The sequence below is a fragment of the Moschus berezovskii genome, chromosome X (assembly GCF_049115385.1).
Source record: "Moschus berezovskii isolate FMDL1 chromosome X, NW_MosBer_1.0, whole genome shotgun sequence".
Classification (NCBI taxonomy): domain Eukaryota; kingdom Metazoa; phylum Chordata; class Mammalia; order Artiodactyla; family Moschidae; genus Moschus; species Moschus berezovskii.
Window position 1 is genome coordinate 141,550,248 of NC_142488.1, and position 22,544 is coordinate 141,572,791.

A 22,544-nucleotide genomic window follows, 5' to 3' on the forward strand; every position below is an offset into this window, starting at 1 on the left:
TTTAGAGAAGAGCTAACACCTATCCTACTCAAACTCTTCCAGAAAATTGCAGAGGAAGGTAAACTTCCAAACTCATTCTATGAGGCCACCATCACCCTAATACCAAAAACCTGACAAAGATGTGCCACAAAAAAAGAGAACTACAGGCCAATAACACTGATGAACATAGATGCAAAAATCCTTAACAAAATTCTAGCAATCAGAATCCAACAACACATTAAAAAGATCATACATCATGACCAAGTGGGCTTTATCCCAGGGATGCAAGGATTCTTCAATACCTGCAAATCAATCAATGTAATACACCACATTAACAAACTGAAAAATAAAAACCATATGATTATCTCAATAGATGCAGAGAAAGCCTTCGACAAAATTCAACATCCATTTATGATAAAAACCCTCCAGAATATGGGAATAGAAGGAACATACCTCAACATAATAAAAGCTATATATGACAAACCCACAGCAAACATTATCCTCAACAGTGAAAAATTGAAAGCATTTCCCATAAAGTCAGGAACAAGACAAGGGTGCCCACTCTCACCACTTCTTGGCCTCAGCAATCAGAGCAGAAAAAGACATAAAAGGAATCCAAATTGGAAAAGAAGTAAAACTCTCACTGTTTGCAGATGACATGATCCTCTACACAGAAAACCCTAAAGAATCTACCAGAAAATTACTAGAGCTAATCAATGAATATAGTAAAGTTGCAGGATACAAAATCATCACACAGAAATCCCTTGCATTCCTATACACTAATAATGAGAAACTAGAAAGAGAAATTAAGGAAACAATTCCATTCACCGTTACAATGAAAAGAATAAAATACTTAGGAATATATCTACCTAAAGAAACAAAAGACCTATATATAGAAAACTATAAAACACTGGTGAAAGAAATTAGAGAGGACACTAATAGATGGAGAAATATACCGTGTTCGTGGATTGGAAGAATCAATATAGTGAAAAGGAGTATACTATCCAAAGTAATTTATAGATTCAATGCAATCCCTATCAAGCTACCAACGGTATTTTTCACAGAACTAGAACATATAATTTCACAATTTGTATGGAAATGCAAAAAACCTCGAATAGCCAAAGCAATCTTGAGAAAGAAGGATGGAACTAGGGGAATCAACCTGCTGGACTTCAGGCTCTACCACAAAGCCACAGTCATCAAGTCAGTATGGTACTAGCATAAAGACAGAAATATAGATCAATGGAACAAAATAGAAAACCCAGAGATAAATCCACACACCTATGAACACCTTATCTTTGACAAGGGAGGCAAGAATATTCAATGGAGAAATGACAATCTCTTTAACAAGTGTGCTGGGAAAACTGGTCAACCACTTGTCAAAGAATGAAACTAGAATACTCCCTAACACCATACACAAAAGTAAACTAAAAATGGGTTAAAGATCTAAATGTAAGACAAGAAACTATAAAATTCCTAGAGGAGAACATAGGCAAAACTCTCTTCGACATAAATCACAGCAGGCTGCTATCCAAAAGTCTACACGCAATAAATACTGGAGAGGGTGTGGAGAGAAAGGAACCCTCTTACACTGTTGGTGGGAATGCAAACTAGTACAGCCACTATGGAGAACAGTGTGGAGATTCCTCAAAAAACTGGAAATAGAACTGCCATATGATCCAGCAATCGCACTCCTGGGCATACACACTAAGGAAACCAGAATTGAAAGAGACATATGTACTCCAATGTTCACTGCAGCATTGTTTATAATAGCCAGGACATGGAAGCAACCTACATGTCCATCTGCAGATGAATGGATAAGAAAGCTTTGGTACATATACACAAGGGAGTATTACTCAGCCATTAAAAAGAATGCATTTGAACCAGTTCTAATGAGTGAGGTGGATGAAACTAGAGCCTATTATACAGAGTGAAGTAAGCCAGAAAGAAAAACACCAATACAATATACTAACGCATGTATATGGAGTTTAGAAAGATGCAAATGATAACCCTGTATACAAGACAGCAAAAGAGACACAGATGTATCAAATAGTCTTTGGGACTCTGTGGGAGAGGGTGAGGGTGGGATGGTTTGGGAGAATGGCATTGAAACATGTATATTATCATATGTGAAACGAATCGCCAGTTCGGGGCAGATGCATGTTACAGGATGCTCAGGGCTGGCATACGGGGATGACCCAGAGGGAGGATAAGGGGAGGAGGGAGGTGGAAAGGGGGTTTGGGAGGGGGAACTCATGTGCACCCAGGGCGGATTCATGTCAATGTATGGCAAAACTAACCTATATAATATTGTAAAATAATTAGCCTCCAATAAAAATTTAAAAAAAAGAAAAAAAAATTACCAACCCCTTGGCAACCATAAAAAAATAATAAAATAAAACAATAGCTACTTTAGAAACTGAAAGAATAGTTATCTGAGGATTTAAGATGCTGCTTAATAGAGTGTTGTCTGTGGAATCACTCCATTATTAGTGAGACTGTCTGCTCAAGATAACTATAGCAGAATAGAAAAACAAACAAACAAACAAACAAACCAAGATTCCACAAGTATTCTTGGCTGAAAAAGACATTTAGCGTAACATCTTACCCATTTTCTACTTGGAGGGTAGAATGGGAGAATCAAATTATTCTTTCTTTAAAAAAAAATACACTACCTTAAAAAAAACATAAAAGACAACTGTGGTTTTGCCTGTCTCTCTCCTCTCTGTGTACCACCCTTCTTTTTGGTCTGTATGATTTGATAAGGCGAACCCAATTTCAGCTCCTGGGATGACCAAAGTATTCTGCACCCACTCATCCCCTACCCTCACCAAAATCACAGCTTGATCTAAGCCAAGCCAATGAGAGGGATCGGTGAGTCTTCTGCTGGAGCTATGAGCATTCTTGTCCAGTAAGCTAAGTAAATCAAAAGGGTAAATCAAAGCTGTTGGCAGTCATCTTTATCCAACGGACATTATAGTTAATTAACTTTTGGTCCTAATAACTTTCATTTAATAGTTTTTTATTTTTTTGGCTACAATAGTCAGCTTTTGGAAAATAGAGCTGACTGCTGTTGCTATTCAACCTATACCTCAGTAATTCGGTTATTTTACCTAGGAAAATTCTTATATAGTTGCTGCTTATGGGGAAAACTGGCCTTGGAACAAAACTGGTTTCAGCTCAATTTCTCGTAAGTGTTTGAATACCTGAATCTGGTATGCATGAAGTTACACCTGCTCCTGGATATTTTGTTTATATAAAATAAATTTCCACATTTTATTAAAAAAAATAAATCACAACAGGATCCTCCATGACCCACCTCCCAGAATATTGGAAATAAAAGCAAAAATAAACCAATGGGACCTAATTAAAATTAAAAGCTTCTGCAGAGCAAAGGAAACTATAAGCAAGGTGAAAAGGCAGCCTTCAGATTGGGAGAAAATAATAGCAAATGAAGCAACTGACAAAGAATTAATCTCAAAGATAAAGAAGCAACTCCTGCAGCTCAATCCCAGAAAAATAAATGACCCAGTCAAAAAATGGGCCAAAGAACTAAACAGACATTTCAGATGGCTAACAAACACATGAAAAGATGCTCAACATCACTCATAATCAGAGAAATGCAAATCAAAACCACAATGAGGTACCATTTCATGCCAGTCAGAATGGCTGCTATCCAAAAGTCTACAAGCAATAAATGCTGGAGAGGGTGTGGAGAAAAGGGAACCCTCTTACACTGTTGCTGGGAATGCAAGCTAGTAGAGCCACTATAGAGAGGAGTGTGGAGATTCCTTAGAAAACTGGAAAGAGAACTGCCATACAGCAATCCCACTGCTGTGCATACACACTGAGGAAACCAGAGTTGAAAGAGACACACGTACTTTAATATTCATCGCAGCACTGTTCATAATAGCCAGGACATGGAAGCAACCTAGATTTTCCATCTGCAGATGAATGGATAAGAAAGCTGTGGTACATTTACACAATGGAGTATTGCTCAGCCATTAAAAAGAATGCATTTGAATCGGTTCTAATGAGGTGGATGAAACTGGAACCTATTATACAGAGTGAATTAAGCCAGAAAGAAAAACACCAATACAGTTTACTAACACATATATATGGAATTTAGAAAGATGATAACGATATCCCTGTATATGAGACAGCAAAAGAGACGCAGATGTATAGAACAGTCTTTTGGACTCTGGGGGAGAGGGCGAGGGTGGGATGATTTGGGAGAATGGCATTGAAACGTGTATATTATCATGTGTGAAACGTATCGCCAGTCCAGGGTGCTTGTGGCTGGTGCACTGGGATGACCCAGAGGGATGATATGGGGAGGGAGGTGGGAGGGGATTTCAAGATGGGGAACACATGTACACCTGGGGTGGATTCATGTCAATGTATGGCAAAACCAATACAATATTGTTAAGTAATTAGCCTCCAATTACAATTAAAAAATTTTAAGCAGGAAAAAATAAATAAATGCAACAGTCTAAATACATCAGTTAAAGACAGAAATCAACAGTGACGGTGAAATAAAAAAAATATGACCCAAATAGATACTGTCTACTGAAAACTCACTTGAAATATAATGATACAATGAGCAGAAGAAGAAATGGATGAAAATAGTTGAAAGGTACAAACTTCCAGTTATAAATAAGTACTACAGATATAATACATATGATAAGCATAATTAACACTGCTGTATGTTATAAATAAAAGAGCAAATTCTAACAGTTCTTATCACAAAGAAAAATGTATCTATTACTTTAATTTTGTATATGAGACAATGGATTGTCACTAAACTTATTGTTATAATCACTTCATGATGTATGTAAGTCAAATCTCTATGCTATACACCTTACACATATACAGTGCTGTATGTCACTTACATCTCGATAAAACCAGAAGATATATATATATATATATATATATATATATAAAGAATCTTAGAACAAACTAAGTCTGGCTGCAGGCAGGGAGGCAACACTGGAAGGTGTGCTTCCTCTGGGACCCTCCCCTGTGGTCAGGGGCACTGCAGCCCCCATCCACCTTCCTGTCTAGGACACAGTCACTCTGCGCTCGGGGTGCAGCTGGACAGAGGCACAGATCTGACCCGGAGGGAGCCCGTTGCAGCCAGCATTTCCTCAAGGACTCCCAAGTGAGGACCCTCAGGAGTGAGTTCTGGGGAGGGGGCATCTTCCCGGGGGGTCCAGAGAATCCAGCTCCACTCCCAGCTCAGCCCTGGAAGTCCCTGAGCCATGGGTCCCAATGCGATGTCACCCGACTTCTATCTGCTTTAGCGGCCTGAGAAAGTGCGGGCCTGGGTCTGGGAGGAGGATCCAGTCCGGCAGAGAGGAAGCCAGCCCTATGGGGGAGTCAGGAGAGGAGCCTGAGAGAGGACTAAGACCCAGCAGGATCTGTGTCCTTCCTGGGAGACCCCGAGTGGGCTCGTTGGAATGGGGACCATAGCGGGAGGGCCTGGGTCCCAGGGCAGAAAATTCAAGGGGGCAGAGGGAGGAGCCCAGGTCATGAAGGGAGCCAACATGAGGAGCAGAGGGAGGAGTGAAGGGCTCTTGGAGCCCTGGAAAGTGGGGCAGTAGGAAAGTGGGGTGTCCAGAGGAGCCCACCCCTGCCGTCAGGCCTGGGAGGCCCCAGGCAGATGGGCACGTGGCAGGGGGTCCTGACATTCGCATTAGGTCTCAGCCAGACTGGGATTGTTGCAATGGGGGTGGGAGTGGGGGCTCAGGTGGGCAGATGAGAAGCCTAGGGACTACTGGGACAGACAGTGAGGACCCTGAGGGCGCACTGGGAGGACCCTGGACTCCAGAATATGGGTGAGGGTGGAGTGTCCCGGAGAAACTGGGCCTGCCCTCAGCTGCGGGAGGCTGCAGGGCGAGATAAGCAGCCTGTGCTGACTTCCTCATCTGGGTCCCAGAGAGACTGGGAGCCTGGGATAGGGGTGGGCACTCAGGGGGGCAGAGGGGAGGGTTACATGGGACCAAAGTGAAAGTGAGGACGCTGAGGGAGGACGTAGGGGACCCCGGGCCCCGAGGCAACCACAGTGAAATCCATCCCTGCTGCCAGGCCTGGGAGACCCCCAGGTGAGAGGAGCAAATGTGGTGTGTCCCAACTTCCGCATCAGGGTCTTAGAGAGGCTGGGGTCCTGGTGTGAGGAGTGGGCTGTCTGAATGCAGACGGGCCGCCCAGGACCTGCAGGGACATTAGGTGGAGACCCTGAGGGAGAGTCGTCCCCTGGACCCCAGAACCCAACGTCCCCCTCTCCACCTCTGCTGTCACCCTGGAGCCTGGGCATGTGGCTCCAGGTGCTGCCCCCTGAGGGCAGCCTCTCCATTTGGGCCAGCTGAAGGTCTGGGTTGAGGGGTCAGGAGGCTGCAGGTGGGCAGAGGGAGAAGCCCGGGCTCCATCAGACAGTGAAGGAAGACCCGGAGGAGGTCATCTAGGGAGGTCCCTAGGAAACATCCCCCTCCCAACTGCAGCACCTGGGGGTTCGGGGAGATGGGGCTGAGTTCAAGGGGCCCCAGGGTGAGCCTGGGCAGGAAAGGCCTGAGCCTGCCCTTGGGGAGGATTGCCGGCTCCCCTGCTCAGAAAGAAGGGAACCCACCTGCAGGGTGGTCCACTGTTCCCCCACAGGAGTCTGGCATGGAGGCCAGGGTGATGCACTCTTCCTCCCAAGGTGCTTGGGGGGGAGCTCGGCAGGAGGTCTCTGGAGGGCTCAGGCTTCCGTGGGAATCGGTCAGCATGGGTCAGGCCAGGCTGCACGGCAATCAGAGCGAAGGTCCTGAGGACGGACTCAGCAGGCAGCTTCCCCAGAACAGCGGGGACCCTGCATGGTGGGGGTGGGGGAGCGCCTGCTGTGGAGGTAGACCTGGAGGGGGAGGGCTGCACCGGGGCAACCATCTGGGGAGCATGTCTGCTCAGCAGCAGGAGGAGTCCCAGAATCACCAGGAGTCAAGGTGAGGACTATGTGGAGGAGTGGGGAACCCCAACTCCCACCACAAAGAAGGGGCTACAGAAATCCCTCCTGCCAGCCCTAGAACCATCAGAGTCCTGAGGCCCACCTCCTCAGCCAGATGGTTGGTCAAGGCCAGGGGGCCTTCCTCTGAGGGTCTGGACTCAGGCCCTCGCAGAGGTCAGGGGGAGCACTGGGGAGACCCCCTCCTCACACACAGTACTTGGAGCCCAGCCTGCCTTGCCCCTTTGGTGACACTGAGGTGGCCCAGAATAGGTGGCTGCATTGGTGCTCTCACTCCGGTGTCATGAATGTTAAGGCCTTTGCTTAAGGAGACGGGTCACTGTCAACAGAAGGCACTGCCCAGGGTTTCCAGGGTGTCAAGGTGGAGACTGAGCTCACTGTCCACCATCCCAGCACAGAGGGACTCCACAGAGTATGGCCACCCCTTGTCCCTTGGGAGCCCTGCTAGCCCCTGGGCAGGCATGACCAGTGTTCAGCGTCCCTCTCTCATCTCATACTGAAATTTCCTTTCAGTACAGGGAATTTGTCTTGAGAATTTTGCCTCAGGAAAACAGACAGGAGGGCGCAGACCCTGCCAGAAGGAAGCGGAGGGCCCTCTGTGAGCACAGGGGGGAGACACTCACCTCAGGACAAGGGGAACCTCACCAAGTACAGTCCAGTCCTCCTGTCAGCACCGAGGGCCCCAGCACCATGCCAAGGTGCCCTCTTGTTTCCGCTCACAGGGGCTCCAGGAACCCAGAGGTGAAAGCACAGGTCTGAAGCTCGTGTCCTCAGGTTGCAGCGCAGAGGAGGTCCAGGCAGTTCAAGGAGTCTAGGGAAGGTGGGTTCCCTGAGTGTGCATCAGGGGCTCCCCATCCCAGAACAGACGGGACCCGACAAGGTCCAATTCTCCCCACCGTATCAGCCCCAGAACCTTGGGCTGTGCTGACTGCACCCTTGGGAGCCACCTCGCTTCCTTCTTCAGGATAGCAGCAGAGAGCCTGCCCAGGAGAAGTGTTCCTGTGAGACCCGAGAGCACCCCTCAGGAGGAGACCTGTCAGTGGCCTGTGTCAGACCACCCAGGGTGGGTTTCTCAGCTGAGGCCGCTCACACCCCCTCCCTCCTGCAGGCCCATGGTCCCCATCTGTCCCCCTGCCTCACTTCTGTCTGAGGTTTGATCGCAGTAATCATGCCTGGGATGAGCGAGATACATGAGGAGAGTGAGGCCAATCTTCAGGACCCAAGGGAGGCTGAGAGCCCAGTGGAGGGACTGTTCATTTGGGGGGAGGAGGAGGAGGAAGTGGAGGTGGGAGAGGAGGAAGTGGAGGTGGAGGAGGAGGAAGTGGAGGTGGAGGAGGAAGTGGAGGTGGAGGAGGAGGAGGAAGTGGAGGTGGAGGAGGAGGAGGAGGAAGTGGAGGTGGCGGAGGAGGAAGTGGAGGTGGAGGAGGAAGTGGAGGTGGAGGAGGAGGAGGAGGAAGTGGAAGTGGAGGAGGAAGTGGAGGTGGAGGAGGAGGAGGAGGAAGTGGAGGTGGAGGAGGAAGTGGAGGTGGAGGAGGAGGAGGAAGTGGAAGTGGAGGAGGAAGTGGAGGTGGAGGAGGAGGAAGTGGAGGAGGTGGAGAAGGAGGAAGAGGAGGTGGAGGAGGAAGTGGAGGTGGAGGAGGAGGAGGAGGTGGAGGAGGAAGTGGAGGTGGAGGAGGAGGAGGTGGAGGAGGTGGAGAAGGAGGAAGAGGAGGTGGAGGAGGAAGAGGAGGTGGAGGAGGAAGTGGAGGTGGAGGAGGAGGAGGAGGAGGTGGAGAAGGAGGAAGAGGAGGTGGAGGAGGAGGTCGCATACCTTTCCCCCTCCTCCGTGCTTTCCTCCTCCTCCTCTGTCCTGTTCCTGGGCACCCTGGAGGAGCTGGAGCTGGCTGATGCTGAAGCACCCATATCCCGCCCCCTGCCAAGCCCTCAGGGTGTCTTCCCCTCCCACCTGCCATGGCTGCCGCTCCATGGAGCCAATCCAGAGGTGAGGCCTCCAGCAGCCAAGATGAGGAGAGGTCAAGAGCACCTAGTGGGCCTGGGAAGATGCCAAGTCCACGCCCCCAGACCCACTGCATCTGCTGGTGGTGTGTCTGCTGCGCTTCCTGCTCCTCAGGTATTGCACCAAGGAGCCAACCACGAAGGATGAAATCCTGAGCACGGTCCTCAGAGAGGACGGGCACCACTTCCCTGAGGCCTTCCGCCAAGCCTCGGAGTGCCTGCAGCTGGTTTCCGGTGTGGATGTGAGGGAGGCGGCCCACACGAAGCACACCTACATGCCAGTGAGCGATGGGCACAGCATGCCCAAGGCCAAACTCCTGGTGCTGGTTCTAGGCATGTTCCTCCTGGAGGGCAGCTGCCCCCGTGAGGAGGAGATCTGGGAAACCCTGAACGACCTGGGTGTATATGCTGGGAGGGAGCACTACATCTATGGGAGCCCAGGGAGTGCTGACCCAAGTGAGTTCAGGAGGGGTACCTGGAATATCAGTAGGTTCCTCACAGTGACCCTGTTTGCTAGCAGTTCCTGTGGAGTCCCCAGGCCTATGCGGAGACCAGCAAGTGGCATGTCCTAGAGCATTTGCTCAAAATCAGTCAAGGGGCTTCAAGGTCCTTCCCACTCCCATCTATAGAGGCTGAAGGGAGGAGGAAAAGGGGCCTGAGCCAGAGCAGCAGCCAGGCTCCTTCCAGGTCCACGTCCAACAGCGTGTCCTGGGGGCAGGAAGGGAGGCTGATCCTTCCCTCCGTGATTGAAGAGGGAGCAGTCAGCTTTCTCAGTTGTGAGGGTCTGGGCCACTTGCGGGGACACGATGTGTAGCATCTTTGGATTCCTTCTTTCCACAGTGACATGGAGATTCATCTCTGTTTTCTTTAGGAATTTTTCAAATGTTTTTTTCAGCAGAAGACTTAATAAACTTCAATATCTAACTTTGTGAATGACAATGATCACACAGATATTGGTACTTATCCGGTTTAAGGACAGGAGTATTGCTGTTCAGGAAAAGAGCCTGGGAACTCTCCTATTTTATTTTGTGACCCTGAAGAAGCTAACATTTCATTGAATAGGAATTTTCTTGGAAATGGGAAACAACAATAAAACTGATGAAGTCAAGAAATAGATGATTGGGAATTCTCCGACAGTGATGTGCTTAGGACTCAGTGCTTTCACTGCTGGGGCCCAGGTTCAATCCCTGGTTAAGGAACTAAGATCCCCAAAACCACTGGGTGTAGGGAAAAAAATAAAAGGAAATAGAGGATAAAAAATAAAAGTTAATTCTAAAATCTTTTGTCATCTGTTATTCCATAAAACTAAAATATTTATGCTTATTTGGATTTGTATTAGTTATTAAAGAAATTAGGGTAAAATTGGTCAGAGTTATTAAGTACTTTGCTCACTGGCTTATTCTCACCCAGAACCTCACAGAGCCTCTACTCTGTGGAAGGCCATTTTAGCCGTGGGGACAGTGGGAGAAGAACAGCCCCACACCTAGAGCGATTGTCTAGGAGCTGCAGTCACATGGGGAAGGTGGAGAGATGTCCCCTAGTCCCACACAAGAGAACACAGTGTGAGGTGGTGGGGCTCCAGAAGGAGTACTTGGTGCCTGAGGCAGAGTGTTTTGGAGTTTTGGGAAGCTGGGTTCCTTCTGTGGGAGGTGAAAATAAAACAACCTGGAAGTTTTTGATCACATTCCCTTCAATTCAGCAGGTGGCATTTAAATTTCAAAAGGAATGTGATCTCTATTACTGTAAAAGCAGCAATACTGATGTGGCAGCAAGAGGCTATGATTTGCAGAGAGGTATAGAGCTTGCTAACAGGACACTGTGTTCTTAGCATCAAGAGAGATGGGCTGTGCACAGATCTGTGCGTTAATTAGTATAAGTGAAAATGTTCATCGCTCAGTTGTGTCTGACTCTTTGTGACCCTATGAACTGTAGCTGGTGAGGCTCCTCTGTCCATGGAATTCTCCAGGCAAGAATACTGGAGTCCATTCCCTTCTCCAGAGGATCTTCCCCACCTAGGGATCAAACCCAGGTCTCCCGCATGGCAGGCAGATTTCTTACTGTCTGATAGACGACAAAGATGAGTGAGCAGGAGGATGCAGGAGCGTGATTCAAAAGAGTCATGACACCTTCCCCAGTTCCCAGACCTGAGTCAATTGTCAGACACAGAAACCATTGGCCAAACGGAAGGAGGGATCCTTATGAGTAGAGACTCTGCAAAACCCTGGCAGATGTATGCAGCCATCAGTCCCCAAGTCTGTCCCACAAAGAGACCCACATCGTTCACTTTGGTGACTGAACGTGGGCAAGAGAGGAAAGATGCAAACATTGTAAGGATGTCTAGAAACGGGATGCTGTGGGAAGTGATACTCGGGCCTTCACTCCATCAATGTCCGCAGTGGAGTGGGAGCATGTGTGCACCAGGAGCATATGGAGGTGTGACCTTGATCTGACCCAGAGAGCTCCTGCCTGCCACCTCCAGATGTGTGAATAGGACAGATGGGCTTGATGATGGGCACAAGCCCTGAATGCATGCAAGGCCATTAGTATAGACACTATCAGAGCAGGGGAGACCAAGTGCACTCCCTGCACCTTGACTGTGAGAGTAAATACAAACCAAGATTTCCTCTGGTTTGGGAGATGTGAAACATCAGTTCAGTTCAGTTCAGTTCAGTCACTCAGTCATGTCCGACTCTTCGCTACCCCATGAATCACAGCACGCCAGGCCTCCCTGTCCATCACCAACTCCCGGAGTTCACTCAAACTCATGTCCATCGAGTCGGTGATGCCATCCAGCCATCTCATTCTGTCATCCCTGTCTCCTCCCAACCCCAATCCCTCCCAGCATCAGAGTCTTTTAACATCAGTGACACCCTTAACACCAAAAGGATGCAGGGAGGTGGTCCCCACCATACCTCCTCAGTGGTCTGGACCCTCCTCAAACCTATAGGCTCCTAAGGAGGACTGTGGACCACCACCCACTCTATAGCAACCACTTTGCCCGGTTTGTTATCTTTGAAGGAACACATGGCCACCTCCTCGCATACAGCATGCAGCCACTGGTCCTCATGAGCTAGGTTCTGTCAGACCCACAAAGGGAGGCGACTGCAACAGTAATCCACCACAAAACAGAGGTGGCATCTCTGAGGAGATCAGACCGAAGCAAGGCTATAGATTACAAGAAGGTGAGCTAAACCCCAATATGACCTGCAAATGTGTCACAAGCACCTCTGCCACAGTTTATTCCTGGAGATTAATGGACCAGGAAGTTCTTTCCTGACCAGCTGCTGGGGGTGTAGAAATGCTGAGCTTAGATGAGGGGTGGGTTGGCTGAACTGAAACTTCAGGTGGAAATGGACTCCTGCTGCAATACCACCTCCACCACATGTGGCCATAGAGACGGTGGCAAGCAGAAATCCACTCCCAGTGGATGCAACTTAAGATGGTGCCTCTGCTAAGTCACTTCAGTCGTGTCCAACTCTGTGTGACCCCATAGACGGCAGCCCACCAGGCTCCCCCGTCCCTGGGATTCTCCAGGCAAGAACACTGGAGTGGGTTGCCATTTCCTTCTCCAATGTGTGAAAGTGAAAAGTGAAAGTGAAGTCACTCAGTCGTGTCCGACCCTTAGCGACCCCACGGACTGCAGCCTACCAGGCTCCTCCATCCATGGGATTTTCTAGGCAATAGTACTGGAGTGGCTTGCCATTGCCTTCCCCCAAGATGGTGCCTCTAGGGATCCACTATATATAGATAAAGGAAATGGCCCGAGCCAAGAATACACATGGGCTTAAAGATGATGGAAAATGGATTGGACAGCCAGGCAGTTACTTAGAATGAGAAATTTTGGTAGATTGCCACATGTAGGTTTGGAGAAGGGGTACATCAACGAACCTATAGGAAGGGACACCAAAACAGAAGATATTTGCATTGCCGCTTACTACTCACGAAAGCATGCAGCACTCAAGAGGCAAGAAACATCCATGAAGAACCAATGCCTGAAGAATTGAGAGAATCCAGCCTCTGTCAGTGGTCCCTCAGGGCTGCACAGTGCTCTCTTGGGTGCAGGAGCCATGGGGCCAAGGATGATGCTGCATCTGGGCTCAGCAGCACAGGCGCCACCTGCAGGCCAGATGAACTATGGCACCTACCAGGTGTTTGCCCTGCCATGGACAGAGTGTGATGCTAACCCCTCAGTGGCACCGTCCCTCCAGAAGATCATTGAACCACTAATGGTGAGTTGATCACAACATCTCACTTCCATCCTTGAAGGAGGAGAAGTTTATTTTTACTGAAATCGACAGGTACACATTCCTGATGTGGGTTTCGCTTTCCTGCTTGCAGCACCTTGTCTGGCACCACTATTTGAGGGCTTACAGAAAGCAGAACTGACTGACACAGGATATTTCACCAAGCCGTCCAAGACCAAGAGATCCTCTAACAGCACACCAGGGGCTCAGAGGGCAAGTGGCCCTGGGAACCAAAGTCGCTATCTTAGCCCCCACCATCCAGAAGCTGCTGGTCCTCTGGAACAGTACATTGGCCTCCACAAAGCACACGTGTGGTGCACAGTAGGATATGAGAGCCCATAGTGCTGATATGTATAATAAAACTTTATCATTATAACAGAAACTCTAAGACATATACAGCAGTAGAGAATGGTATGAGGGACCCAATATACTTGCCAGCCAGCATCAATCATCTGCAGTACATGGCCAGTCTGGTTCCAATATACCCTCACCTTCCCCACATCTCTGTCAGTGGACTAATGTGAAGGTAGTCCAAGACATCAGGATGATTCATCTCTAAGTATGTCAGTAAGCATTGCTAACAGATAAGGAATCTTTTACAAAACATAAACCCAAAACAATGATCATTCCTAAAAGCTTAAATGTTTTAACAAGAGCAAATATGTAGTAATTTTTTACATTTACCTTATACATTACATATTTTTTTTAGTTTGGATCACAAATACAGTGTATATATTGTGATTTTTTTATGTTCCTTAAGTCTTTTTTAATCAATAGGTTTCCCCTGCATCATCTTTGTTTTCTGTAGTTTTTGTTGTGAAGAAAAGCAGGTTTTGTATTTTTCAAGTTTTCATAATATAGATTAATTTGAATGAAATAGTTTGATGTCATTTAACACATTCTTTAAATTCGTAGTTACAGGTAGAAGCTTGATGAACTTGGTTATTTACAAGACTGCTACCTAGGTGACACCATGTACTTCCACTAAGAAGAACATAATGTTTGTTGTCCTTTGTGCTGAGTTGGCAGTCATTGATGATCCTCACCTTCATTTACCCATTGGGGGTTGCAGAGGGGCAATTTTCAAATTCTCTCATTCAGTCTTAGTTTATTACCTGAAAGACTTTTATATGTAGAAACTTTTCCTTGACCACCATTTGCTTCTCTTGAGGGAATCATATATCAAATATGTGATTTTACATCACTTAAATATCTTTTGCATCTATAGTTTATACAGTTTTAACTTATTTTGTTAACGTGTTATTTTTTTCTTTAGTACCTGGTCATATTTTCAAAAAAAAGTCCATTTCATAAATATTTTCAAGTAACTGACATTTGCTTTTTGGCCTTACTACTTTCTAATACATTATTTCTACACTTACCGTCATTCTTTCATACTTTTTATTACTGAAGGTTTCATATGATGTTCATTACCTATCTTCTTGAAATTCTTGGGTGATTTAAATAGCTCTTGTTTTCTAATACATCTGTTTAAGGCTATATATTTCCCCTTTGAGTACCATTTTGGCTCTGTTGCACAAGCCATGCTACTTAACTCCATGCATATTGCTTGAATTTTTTTACAAGTTGACTAAATCACTCTATTACTTATGTTATTAGAATTTTTCAATATATGCAAAAAAACTAGCAAGTGTAAAAATTATTTTTGAGAAGGCTGTGAAGATGATGATGAAAGATACTTTATTTGGGGAAAGTTTCAGAGTCCAGGGGTATTTTGCTTTATAAATTATTTTTATTAATTACAGAAGAGACAAGCATATTTACCTGCTGGTGACAGAGCTGGGTTTGTGCCAGGAATGCAAAGGAGTTTAACACTAGAAGATCAGTCATTATACTTGGCTGCATGTAGCAGTCAAGGATTGTCCAGGAAAATAGAAACCACGGTAAATTTTTTCCATGGAGGGAACTTAATGCATGGGGTTGGTTACAAAAGTGGTAGGTAGCCAAGCAGGAGAGAATTGGGAAACCCAATTATTAGCAACACGAGGAAATCAGTCACCTCCAGAATGGAAGGACAAGGAAGGGAGATCGTGATACTGGAACCTGGGTGTTGGGTTCAACAGGATCCAGAGCCATGATGGGTCAACCTCATGGTTGAATGGCTGGAGCCATGGAGAATATAGAATCACTGAAGGACAAGCCACCTGATGCAGAGGAAGGAGAAAAATCTTTGATTGCTCTGTCTTCCAGGATTCTAATCTTTTGCTGGTGTTTCTGGTTAGCTGAATCAAAATGGCACCCAACTGTTGGCTAGTTTGATTGCAGACTGCTGGAGTCGGCCCCTGTATAATCTAGAAGAGAGCAAGGAGGAATGAGGGATGGATCTGGGAATGCATAAACCCAGGATTGCCTTATTACCATGACAGATTGAGTGAGAAAAGTCAGACCTACATCGATATAGAAAAGTATCTAATAAAAATCAACATCCAGTCATCGTAAAAAGAAGTGTTAGTCCAAAGTATTAAACTGGGATAATGAGTTTTGGGGAGGAAGACCAGAGAGACAAAGTGCCATTCTTATCACATCGTATCAAGGGTACATTCTATCCACATGATTTATCACCATTGATATTTATCTTGATCACCTAGTTGAAGCACGTTTGTCAGGTTTCCTCCTCTCTTGAGCTCAGATACAGAAATAAAGAAGAGAGGAAGCTAGCACTCAGATCACTTCCTAAATAACCAGCCCAGAAATCACTGCTAACTGTGGCTAACTTGTCACACAGATTACAACCCCAAAAAAATATTCAGTCCTATTTCCTGCAGTGAAACAGAAGCCTTCCAACATAGAAAACAATAAATGGGATCATGGTGTAAATAGAGAATATATGAGGGTTTGTGCCCAACTTAGAGGGACCCTGAATATTAGAGGAAGGGTTGTGGACCTTATTTTACATGTTAAGTTGCTTCAATCCTGTGTGGGGGTCTCCCCTACATTCCCTAGGGCGTCCCTAAAAAACGATCCTACTCATCTCTGTGGCACTTCGGGAAAGGACACATTGGGGAGATCATACACTAACCCCACCCCATCCCATCCCATCACCAAGATTACACACTGACATTTTCCTGCACACAGTGACCGGTTCCAGGGCTGTCACCATCCTCTGGTGTATGTTTAATGAAAAGTGAAAGTCACTCAGTCGTGTCCGATTCTCTACAAATCTCCTCCATCCATGGAAATCTTGAGGCAAGAACACTGGAATGGGTTGCCATTCCCTTCTTCAGGGGATTTTCCTGACCCCAGAATCGAACCCTGGTCTCCTGCACTGTAGGCAGGTGCTTTACCATGATTCCGAGACACCAGGGAATCTCTGATCTCTAAGAATGGAGAAGCCAAAAATAGCTGTGACAGGCCAGGGCTGCTTGAACAAATCCCAAGCCTTCTCAAGGACCACCAGGGTGCACCCACCTATGCCTGGGATGAGCCAAGGCCCACTCTGGCTGCTTTGTCTCCATTGCAACCCACCCTCCCCCGCCACCCCAACTCCTGCCCTCCTCTGCAGCCCACCAGTGGTTCTGGACCAGCAGCACCCAGCCACCTGGATGCAGAAAAGCGAACCAAGATCTCAGGCTCCACCCAGCTACACAGCGAGGATCTGCATATTAAGGAGATTCCCGGAAAGGGGAGGGACGTCCCTGGTGGCTAAGATGGTAAAGAATCTGCCTGCAATGTGAGAGAACCAGGTTCGATCCCTGGGTCAGGAAGATCCCCTGGAGAAGGGAATGACAACCCCAGAATTTCATGGACAGAGGAGACTGGCGGCTTTCATGGAGTGGCAAAGAGTTTGACACGACTGAGAGACACATTTTCACTTTCAGGAGGGGAGGGGGCAAGTCGCCACGTGTTCACTGCCCCTTGTGCTGTGGTCCTCTGCCTTGTATAGTCTGTGAATGCAGGGTCATTGTGTCTTCCATAGTCAGGAGTGGCTTCCCCAATGGCTCCTGTGTGCCTGCTAAGTCGCTTCAGTCCTGTCCTGCATTGGAAAGCGGGTTCTTTAACCCCTACCGCCACCCAGTGGTAAATAATTCGCCTGCAATGCAGGAGTTGCAGGAGACGCGGGTTTGATCCCTGGGTCGGGACAATTCCTTGGGGGAGGAAATGGCAACTCGCTTCAGAGTTCCTGCCTGGGAAATTCCATGGACAGAGGAGCCTGTTGGGCTACAGTTCGTGAACAACTTAGCACACACGCATAGTCAGAAGAAACCGAGCCTGATTTCTTCGAGCCTGATTTCTAGAAGCTCCAGTTAGTTACTCACCTAGCAAGAGTTGTTCTTAGTTCTTTAGGAGCATGATTTCATTCATTCTGGAGAAGAAAATTTTCATGACTGAAGAGTAGAGACCATGGAGAAAACAATGATCTTAATGGTTTAAAGAAAAACAGAAGTTAAGACTTCTCTTCTCAGCCTCTCTCCTACTCTTCAGTTGGCTTCTCAGATGGAGACAGGCAATCAATAATGATTTCTGTGCTCTGCACCACCCTGCAGTCTAGCCTGTTCTAGTGGGAGGGGAAAGTAGTGCTTTGCCCGTGGGGTTGTCAGAAAACGTGATTGTCAGATTTGTAAGCACTGACTGCACAGGCCAGATCACCTTTCACATGCCATTTACCAGCCACTGTCAGGAGAGCATTGCTGTTGGAAGGAATGAGGTCACTTCCAATTTGAGTGAGATCCTACATGCTCAGGTCGCTCAGTTGTGTCCAATTCTTTGCAACCACATGGACCACAGCCCACCAGGCTCTTCTGTCCATGGGATTTCCCAGGCAAGAGTACTAGAGTGGGTTGTCATTTCCTCCTCCAAGGGCTCTTCCCAACCCAGGGAACCTCAGCTCCTGCATTGCAGGCAGATTCTTACCGCTGAGCCACATTGTGAAATATCTCTTAATTGGAATATCTCTGAACAGGCTTAGCTCAGTTCAAGCAAGGAATGTTTTCCCATGGTCTTTGCTGCTGAATTCCTTCACTTGCCACTGCTCCTCTGAGTTAGTGTACCATGATTTTCTGTGCTGAATCTTTTCCTGTGGTGATAGCAACTTTCCTTCCTCAGCATCAGGCCAGGCCAGCAGGACCATCTGGTCTGTAAAATATTAGGCACCTACTGTGTACCGGGTATCTACGGGGTATAGCAGTCAAGGTGGCAATCAGAAAGACAGAAACCAGGATAAGAGTCTAGTGGAGGCCCTAGAACAGTACGGAAATACCTGGGGCAGAGGCAGGTGTGGGATTTGCCTACTCAGATCTGAGCGAGTTTCAGAGGAGAGACTTAAGAGTGAGGTCAGATATGAATGGTGGAACGGGAGGAGGCTTCGTGGAAGACCTAGCAGTAGGAGAAAGAGGGGAAGGTCACTGCATGCGCCAATGACCCAGACGTGTGAAGTGCAGTCCTATGTGAGAAGTCCCAATAGGGTCATTCTGTGGCCAGAACAGAAGGTTATGGTGCAGAGAAAACAAAAGTAACACACAAATACAGATGTGCTGGTGGGGGCTCAATGGCTGATAAGAATGAAAGAAGCTGCCCAGCTGAAGGAGAAACACTGGCCCGGCACAGGGGCCAAATGTTGTCACTGCTTCCCCCTACCCCCCTTTTTTAAATGAGCTGTAAATCCAGATTTTGATGTGGCCTTTCCCAATTTTAAATGGTTGGAAACCATTGTGGAAATGTTAAAAGCATCCTTTCTCTCATACTGACATGTCTCCCAGCCCCATTCCCCCACATATGACTCCCTCTGCTTTTCTCTGCTCTCCTTTCCCAGGGTCACACAGCACCCAGCCAAGATGGTATCTGTGGTAACAGGCAGTGGGTGGGAAAGGGTGAAGGGAAGAGAAAGTGCCATGGTGATGGAAGCTACCAAGCTCAGTTACTCTCCAGAGAGGCAAGCCATAAGTTCCTGGTAGGTGCTCTTTCTCTCTACCAATCAGAAATAGCACCCAGGAGACCAAGATGAACAACTGATCTACCAATTTTGTTGACATATTCTACATACCAGAGAATTTACTCTTCACTCATTTTCAGTGTATCATTGAATGCATCTTAGTATTCAGTGTGAGGCTTACTGTAAGGTTTTCTTTATATATATACCCTTATCAGGTTGAGGACTTATTCTTCTATTCTTAACTCACTGAATAGTTTTTATTATAAAAGGGTGTTGGATTTTGCCAAATGCTTTTCCTGTATATATTGAGGCAATCCTGTGGTTTTTGTCCTTTATTCTATTAATATAATACATGACATTAATGGATTTTCACATGTTAAAACAACTGCATATCTGGGATAAACCCAACTTGGCTATGGTGTATCTTCCCTCTTACGTGGTGCTGGATCTAGTTGGTCAGCATATTGTTGAGCGTTTTGTACATTTGTCATGGTCTATCATTGTCTTTCCTTGTGTTGACGTTATTCAGTTTGATATATAATACTGGCTGCATAGAATGTGTTGGGAAGTGTTTCCCCTCTCTTTATCAGTTTGGTAGTAGAGTGTGTGAGGATCAGTGTTCATTCTTTTAATGTTTGGTAGAATTCACCATAACAGCCATCTGAACATGGGCTTTTCTTTGTGTAAAGAATTCTGATGAACTAATTCAAAATTCTTACTTTTTAAAAAACTTTATTTCTTTTATTTTTGACTGTGCTGGGTCTTTGTTGCTACACACAGGCTTTCTCTAGTTGCAGATAGTGGAGACCACTCTCCTGTTGTGAACACGGGATCTAGAGTGCACGGGCTTCAGTATTTCAGCACATGGGCTCAGTTGCTTCAAGGCACACAGAATCTTCCCAGACAAGAGATCCAAGCCACGTTCCCCACTGTGGCAGGCAGATTCCTAAACGCTGGACCACCAGAAAAGTCTCCCAAATCCTGACTTTAATAGTTTTCTTTAGATATTCCATTTCTTCTTTTTAAATATTGTTTGAAATATGTCTGTTGATACAAATTCATATAGCACACAATTCGTCCATTTAAAGTGTAAAATGCAATCATTGTTAGTGTGTTTGGAGAGTCAGATGAGGATAACCACAATCAATTTTAAAAATTTACAGTGCACCACTAAGAACCAAAGTGGATGAATATTCACAGACACTGTATCCACCACGACTCCCCTCCAGCCCAACCCAGCCTTGTATGTGTGTGTTCAGTCGCTCAGTCATGTCTGACTCTTGGCAACCCCATGGGCTGCAGCCTGCAAGGCCCTTCTGTCCATAGGGTTTCCCAGGCAAGAATACTAGAGTGGGTAGCCATTTCCTTCTCCAGAGGATCTTTCCAAGCCAGGGATCCAAACTGCGTCTCCTGCATTGGCAGGTGGATGCCATACCACTGTGCCACCTGGGAAGCCCTCAGCCTCAGGTAACCATTAATCTTCTTTCCTTATCTGTAGATTTCCCTATTGTGGATATTTCATATAAATGGTATCATAATATGTGGTCTTTGGTGGCTGGCTTCCTGCACCTAGCATGATATTTTCGAGGTTCATCCATACTGTGTTTTTTCACTTTACTCTTCATGCTTTTGGTGTCACATCTAAGAATCCATTTCTGAAATTCAAAGTCATAAAACCATACCTCTGCATTTTCTTCTGAGAGTTTTAATGGCTCAAGTCTGGGAATTGATCAAAGGACTGTGACTATCTGTTTTTGTGGTTCAGAATAGACTTTTGTTCATTTGACTTGTGACATCTCTGCTTATACAGATCAAATAAGAACTTACTGGATTTCCTAACTCTTTTACTTCTAGGAAGAATATGAGCAACTAGATAAAACCATAGAGCTGCCCAAGTCAGACTGTTCTGATTGGTGCTTTGACTCTTCTCTCCATTCCTGTAACCAGGCCCACCTGGCCCTTGCTGGTTGTGTGCTCCTGCTTGGCTCCTGCCATCTGGGGATCTAAATACTTCCACTGCATTTAGGTTTCCCAGTTCAGCGACTGCAGTTCCTACTGTGAGTTCTGGCCTGCAGAGAAGGGCAATCACAGAGTTCTTCAAGGGTGCTGGGGCTCCCCTCACAGTCTTGGTGAAAGGTATGTCTTCAGGACTCTCCCAGTATGGATGAGTATGTCTTCAATGCCAAATCCACACTAACAGTCAAATTTCTGTAAACCTCTGAATGCCTTCCTCTGTATTAAACCAAGGCAGGGCTGACATTTCCAACTTAATCACTGTGGGCCAACATTTGGTCCATAGTTCAACCAAATAGACAAACTAATAAGAGCAATTTCTGTTTCTCAGAGTTACAATATTTAATGCAGAAACTATGCTTAGTGAATCTCTTTGGCCTGAACTAGCTTTCTGTGGGGAGGCTGATCCCACTGGGGGTCAGGAGACCGCTTCCAACTGAGGGTGGGTAGGATTCTCCTGCTGGCAAGGCTGACTTACCAGACTTGATGGGCTCAGTGTCCCCAGCTTCTTCAGGGTCTCCCCACACATTTCTATCACAATGTACAGAATCCCATGCTTTCCAAGTCAGCCCCTTCATTTTAACAGGAGACACTCTAGTGGCAGAATTCACTTCTAGTCTAATTCAACCAGTTGCAGGTTGAGTGTTTGCATGTGATCATTAGCAATCTCATCCTTGTATATACAGGAGATAAATGTTTGGTTATGATTACACATAGAATCTTTTAGGTCTTTTACTGTAAACTGAGCTAATCCTTTTCTTTCACCACTCTTTCCAACTACATTGGGAACAACCAGAAAGCTCATCATATCTCTCAGTGTTCCAAAAATGTTCAAAAGTATCATATACACAGTCACAGAACACCTTGCACCCAGCACTACTTTTAAGTGGTTCATCAGGCATATCCAAAGGAGATATTTCCCATATATCTATTGCCATAGACTATCGATGCTGTCTTTACTAAGAGTTGTTAGCAGCTTTAAACCTTATCAGATTACAGACCTAATTTTAGAAACCCCAGAACCATTTGAGAAAACTCATTTTTTAAAACTGAAGTATAGTGGCCACACAGAAGTATATGTTCAGTTCAGTTCAGTCTCTCAGTCGTGTCCGACTATTTGCAACCCCATGAACTGCAGCATGCCAGGGTTCCCTGTCCATCACCAATTCCCAGAGTCCACCCAAACCCATGTCCACTGAGTTGGTGATGGCATCCAACCATCGCATCCTCTGTCATTCCCTTCTCCTCCTGCCCTCAGCCTTTCCCAGCATCAGGGTCTTCTCAAATGAGTCAGCTCTTCACATCAGGTGGCCAAAGGATTGGAGTTTCAGCTTCAACATCAGTCCTTCCAATGAACACCCAGGATGGATCTCCTTTAGGATGGACTTGTTGAATCTCCTTGCAGTCCAAGGGACTCTCAACAGTC

General features: G+C 46.4%; 1 pseudogene; it reads left to right on the forward strand.

Moving 5' to 3' along the window:
• The first annotated feature begins 8,926 nt into the window (after window positions 1–8,926).
• LOC148773500 (melanoma-associated antigen 10-like) overlaps window positions 8,927–22,544 on the forward strand; it is a 66,370-nt pseudogene continuing 52,752 nt past the window's right edge.